The sequence below is a fragment of the Mchenga conophoros genome, linkage group LG3, assembly GCF_057382185.1.
Source record: "Mchenga conophoros isolate Kocher_MC1m ecotype Shallow Benthic linkage group LG3, M_conophoros_male_GT1.1, whole genome shotgun sequence".
NCBI lineage: Eukaryota > Metazoa > Chordata > Actinopteri > Cichliformes > Cichlidae > Mchenga > Mchenga conophoros.
Genome location: NC_140528.1, coordinates 46,687,233 through 46,693,368, shown reverse-complemented (window position 1 = coordinate 46,693,368; position 6,136 = coordinate 46,687,233). Strand labels below are relative to the sequence as shown.

The following is a 6,136-nucleotide window of genomic DNA, read 5'->3' as shown; positions in this document are numbered from 1 at the left end:
GGTCAAACGTTTACTATAGGTCTTTACCAGGTTTGCACACACAGTAGCTGGTATTTTGGCCCATTCCTCCATGCAGATCTTCTCGAGAGCAGTGATGTTTTGGGGCTGTCGCCGAGCAACACGGACTTTCAACTCCCGCCACAGATTTTCTATGGGGTTGAGGTCTGGAGACTGGCTAGGCCACTCCAGGACTTTCAAATGCTTCTTACGGAGCCACTCCTTTGTTGCCCGGGCGGTGTGTTTTGGATCATTGTCATGTTGGAAGACCCAGCCTCGTTTCATCTTCAAAGTTCTCACTGATGGAAGGAGGTTTTGGCTCAAAATCTCACGATACATGGCCCCATTCATTCTGTCCTTAACACGGATCAGTCGTCCTGTCCCCTTGGCAGAAAAACAGCCCCATAGCATGATGTTTCCACCCCCATGCTTCACAGTAGGTATGGTGTTCTTGGGATGCAACTCAGTATTCTTCTTCCTCCAAACACAACGAGTTGAGTTTATACCAAAAATTTCTACTTTGGTTTCATCTGACCACATGACATTCTCCCAATCCTCTGCTGTATCATCCATGTGCTCTCTGGCAAACTTCAGACGGGCCTGGACATGCACTGGCTTCAGCAGCGGAACACGTCTGGCACTGCGGGATTTGATTCCCTGCCGTTGTAGTGTGTTACTGATGGTGACCTTTGTTACTTTGGTCCCAGCTCTCTGCAGGTCATTCACCAGGTCCCCCCGTGTGGTTCTGGGATCTTTGCTCACCGTTCTCATGATCATTTTGACCCCACGGGATGAGATCTTGCGTGGAGCCCCAGATCGAGGGAGATTATCAGTGGTCTTGTATGTCTTCCATTTTCTGATGATTGCTCCCACAGTTGATTTTTTCACACCAAGCTGCTTGCCTATTGTAGATTCACTCTTCCCAGTCTGGTGCAGGTCTACAATACTTTTCCTGGTGTCCTTCGAAAGCTCTTTGGTCTTGGCCATGGCGGAGTTTGGAGCAGGGGCGGAGCCTGGGGGTGGCTTACTGGGCTTAAGCCCGGGTTGTTTTGTCAGAAGCCCGGGGTCTTTTGGAGTGTAATTTTTTTCATAGTTAGATGCCTGGCTGACAACTGTATAAAACAAAAAGTACACACAATATTCGAAGCACATAGTGCACACTGTGGGAATTTACGACTGTGCGTGAATCCCCCCTGATATTGGTATGATCTGAGCTCAGGCACTAAGCGACTGAGCGAGAGGGCGGGGCAGCTGCTGCCTGTGAGTGCGCTGTTGGAGAAACGGAGCCAGCCATACTAAGGAGAGCTTAAGTTTGAGCAGGTACCAAAGCAAATCATTCGTACCGTACAAATAATGTAAATATGACGGTGCATCACGAAAGATTGATATCAAACTGATCACTTGACCAATATTACGTTACTTGCTCTTCAAGTGAATCAACAAATGGCGAAATGAAAAGCTGAACAAATGCTTTTTTTTTTTTTTTTTTTTATAGAGTCTTATCTTACGTGTGTTTATTTCATATTTTCAGTTCTTACCCTCCCCGACTAAATCCGTTTCAGTTATGTACTGAAATATAAGAATGGACATTAGAGGGCTCTTTCAAAGAAAAAAACTCAGGTAAATGTTATTTTATATATTATGCTTTGTATGTTGTTCAGTATATTTCTATGAAAAACAAGAGGGATTTCAGTACACAGCAGGATATTCACATTTGTAACCAGATATTTACATACACTTTAGGGAGAAAACATAAAACATTTTTACTGTACAACATCAATTTAGAGTAAACTTGTTTTGTTTTGGATAAATATTGAAATATCTTTTGAATTAGTTAAATGTCAGAATAAAGAGAGACAGACCTGCCTATTTATTATCACTTTCATCAAATGTAGGAGTACATATACACTAAGTTTATTGTTAATTAATAAGAAACTCCAGACGATTCCATTCTGAGCTGAAGAAGCTTCTGATTGGTTCGTAGAGTCCATGTGAGTAAACTGGTGGCACAGCTGTGGATGCATATAAGGCAAAACACAGAGCCTGTTTCTGTCACATGGGAAAATCAAGAGATGTCAACCAAAACACCAGAAAAAGAACTGTGGAGCTCCATAAGTGTGGCGCAATTTTGAATACAATTTGGTGCCATTTGCAATTAAGAAATACAGATAGTTTCTCTCTTTACTCTTAAAGTTAACAAATATGTTTTTTATATTTATCAATCTAAAAAAAATAAACATTTAGTCTGATTTGATGTTACAATTAAAAAAGTGTTTGTGTTTTTATCTGAAGAGTTTGTAAATATCTGGTTTCAACTGTATATTTGATGATTGTCAGCACAAAGAGGGAGAGAGAGGAACAGAGAGGGTGAGAGAGAGGAACAGAGAGGGAGAGAGAGGAGAATGAGGACAGAACAGAGATGGAACAAGAGCAGGTGAGACACACATGTTAGTCAAATGGTTGTTTACCAAAAGTATCACCGTATCATAGGTACTCATGTATCTCGTACCTAGTGTTTCTTTTTAGGTTTGTTATTTTTCAAATTCTATATTTATTAAGTTATGCAGGCTTGTTTGCACAACAAGGCCAAATAATTATATAAACTTTTCTCAATCTAAATAGTGGACTTTGGTAGAATTAAAAAATAAGTGTAGTGCAGGTCTATGATGATTTTTAGTGCTACTATCATCTAGTTCTGATTCTGGTTCTGTCTTGGTTAAATACCAAGTAGTCCTGATTTTGAACTGTTGTAGTCCTGTTTTAATTCTGGATCAGTTCTGGGTCTGGTTGAATTGGGGTTTAGTCCTCGTGTCTTGATACAGCCCCGACTTTGTTCTGCCTTGCTGCTTAATTAAAAAACTAGTTGATGGTGTCCTGCATATGTGATATATTTTTTCCTATATGAAGTCATTCTTTTTTTGAACAAAACTCAAAACAGAGCCTATTAATCTTTCAGTCATTTCTAAAATAATAATTCCACATGCATACTACCCTTTAGGGCTAAGCCCCGGGTGTTTCAAATGTCTGGCTCCGCCTCTGGTTTGGAGTCTGACTGTTTGAGGCTGTGGACAGGTGTCTTTTATACAGATGATGAGTTCAAACAGGTGCCATTCATACAGGTAACGAGTGGGGGACAGAAAAGCTTCTTACAGAAGACGTTACAGTTCTGTGAGAGCCAGAGATTTTCCTTGTTTGAGGTGACCAAATACTTATTTTCCACCCTGATTTACGAATAAATTCTTTACAAATCCTACCATGTGAATTCATGGATTTTTTTTTCACATTCTGTCTCTCACAGTTGAAGTGTACCTCTGGTGCAAATTACTGACCTCTGTCATCATTTTAAGTGGGGGAACTTGCACAATCGGTGACTGACTAAATACTTTTTTGCCCCACTGTATGTGTGAACTAATCATACAAATAACAGTATGAATATAATTGTCAACTTTGACGGTTAAATGTTTTACTTTGTCCTGCTCTTCCAGAAGATGGTGGGACAGAGGCAAAGCCATCAGGTTGGTCAACATTTTCAGGATTTTCACTGAAATTAATCCCATTTCTGTGACGCATCACATCAATATCCTGCTTATGTGCAGTTAAATCTTCAGCACAAAGTTGTTTTGAGGCCCTGGAGAGAAAATATTTCCAGAAATGTTACATATAACCAATATGTTAAAATACACCAACAAATATGTACACTTTAAAATCCTTAATTACTTTTACTCAAGTATTATTTCCTTGTCATCAGAAGAACATCTTGTTGAGAAGAGATGGTATTGGTACAAGTATCGGGGTTGGTATAAGTATGGCAACAGATACTACCGCTATTTTCCCTATCGTTTGGATTGGGCTCATGCTCAGGTAAAAACAGTGATTTGGATTTTTTCATTTGTCCCATCTCTGTTAATTCCCTTTAATATTTTATAAAGTCCAGCTTGGTTAAATCGCTTTTTTTTTCTTTGAAATTTCTGGTGTCTGTTGATCTGCACTACAGAGACACTGTCAGTCTATGCATGCAAACCTGGCATCTGTACGCAACCTCAGAGAGTACCGGGTGATTCAAAGGGTCATATATCGTGCCACTCACAGTTACCCAATTACATGGCTTGGAGGCTCTGATGCTCAGAAGGTATATTACTGATCATGAAACAAAGGCTTGCATATCAAGCATTTTACTTTGATAATTTTCTATTTATGTACATAGTTTTAAATGCATTATTGTCCATTTTGTTCTGTTTTATAGGAGCATCATTGATTTTGGATCGATGGAACTCCTTTCGGTTTTACGTACTGGTGTCGCGGAGAGCCTAACAATGCTCGCCGCGGAGAGCCTAACAATGCTCGCCGCAGTGAGCACTGCATGCACATGAACTGGTCAAGTAAGTATATGAATAAAGTGTAATGCTGATGTTGGGGGTATCCAGACTTGTTTGGTGTGTCAAATACTTACACTGGTTGTTTCAGTTCAAAATAACAGTATCTTTCAGTTAATATTACATAACAAAACATTGTGGTATTTCATTAAATATGAATATATATGTATATATCAAATGATATCTATATATTTATGTATTTATATATGTTGTGAAACTATAGTCAAAAGGTGGTTTGCTGTCATAAAAAACGAAATCTTATCCTCAGTACAAATAAGTATGTGTTCATGTTATCATGATTTCACTTAATGTTGGTTTTTGGTGCTTAAAGGACACAAGTGCATGAACGATATCTACTGTCACTACCGATACCCATATGTCTGCGTCTGGAAAAGAAGATAATTCCTGGCATGATGGTATGGTTCACTGGACAAAGAAGCAAATGATCTCATATATCCCCCTTGAAAAATCCCATTTTACATCTTTACTTCTTTTTCTTTGCTGTAACGCTATATAAGGAACGACACGACAAGTGACATAAAGTGGTTTTCTCTTTCAACAGGAGCAAACTGAATGTGCAATGGAAAGAATGCTTTTAGTAAATCTTTATTCTCCAGAATGAACTTTTCTTTTTCGTCTTCATGATTAAAATCTCAAGCATTGAATCCAACTGGTCTGTGCGTGTGTTCCACATCTCACATATTTTGGGGTCTAATAACTAAAGTCTGAGACATCCACCTGCATCATTCCATTTAAGAGCAATCACGTCTTCGGCTCTGCTCATCTGCGTCTTATGTGCATGAAAGCTTTATGGTAGAAAATGTGAACATGCATAATGATTGCTGTGAAATTTTAGCTTCATATACACTCAGAAAAATAAAGGTGCCAACTGGAACCAAAAGTGATTCTTTAGACTGATGCCATAGAAGAACCTTTTTTGGTGCCACACTGCAAATTTCTTGTAGCTTAACAAGATTTATTGTCTTAAATTTAGCCAGATTATCTTGTCCATCTTGTTTTGAACATTACAAGCTAGTTTCCAGTCTCATGTGTTAGATGATTAGACTTGTTTCAAGTATATATTGCTTTTTTTCTTATTTATTCTGTAAATCCAAAAATGAACCATTTCACATTTATTTCAAGCAAAAATAGCTTTTAGAGTGTAAAACAAAAAATTATCTTAAAATAAGAAACATTCACCTTTTTCCTTGAAATAAGAAAGTCAATCATTGGAAGGTATATTTATACCTGAGACCTGTCACAGATGTATTTGTTACCATGTAAAATAAGCCACTTTACTCTAACGGCATGATGTATAGCATCTTCAATCACCAAAAACTCCATATTAGCAACCTCTGATACAGGACCTAGTCCTTTCTCATTTACAGATATTGGATGCTCAGTTCCTGCTTCACTTTGACAACACTCCAGCAGCTGATTGTGCTTTACAAGAGACTTGCACACATCCTTAAAGTTTAATTTGGCTGACCATTGTTTTAAAAAAAAACAAACAAACAGTGTTTAGACTCAAATTTCATACACGTATGACAAATTACAGGTCCCAGGGCAATAATCTGAGAGGGAAGATGCAGCATGTAATCTTCTATCATTTGTTTAGTTTGGACACAGTTTGTAAAGACGCAACTGGGGCAAAAAGTATTTTAACAATTTCAATTAAATCAAAATAAACTGGATAAAGGGATTTTTCTCTACAACACTGTCCAATAAGAATGGCAAAATCTTGATCAATATAAGCATTTGTCCAG

At 38.2% G+C, this 6,136-nt stretch overlaps 1 pseudogene; it reads left to right on the top strand.

The window, feature by feature from the left end:
• Positions 1–982: 982 nt before the first annotated feature.
• On the top strand, positions 983–4,772 carry LOC146579021 (ladderlectin-like; annotated as a pseudogene).
• Positions 4,773–6,136: the final 1,364 nt, after the last annotated feature.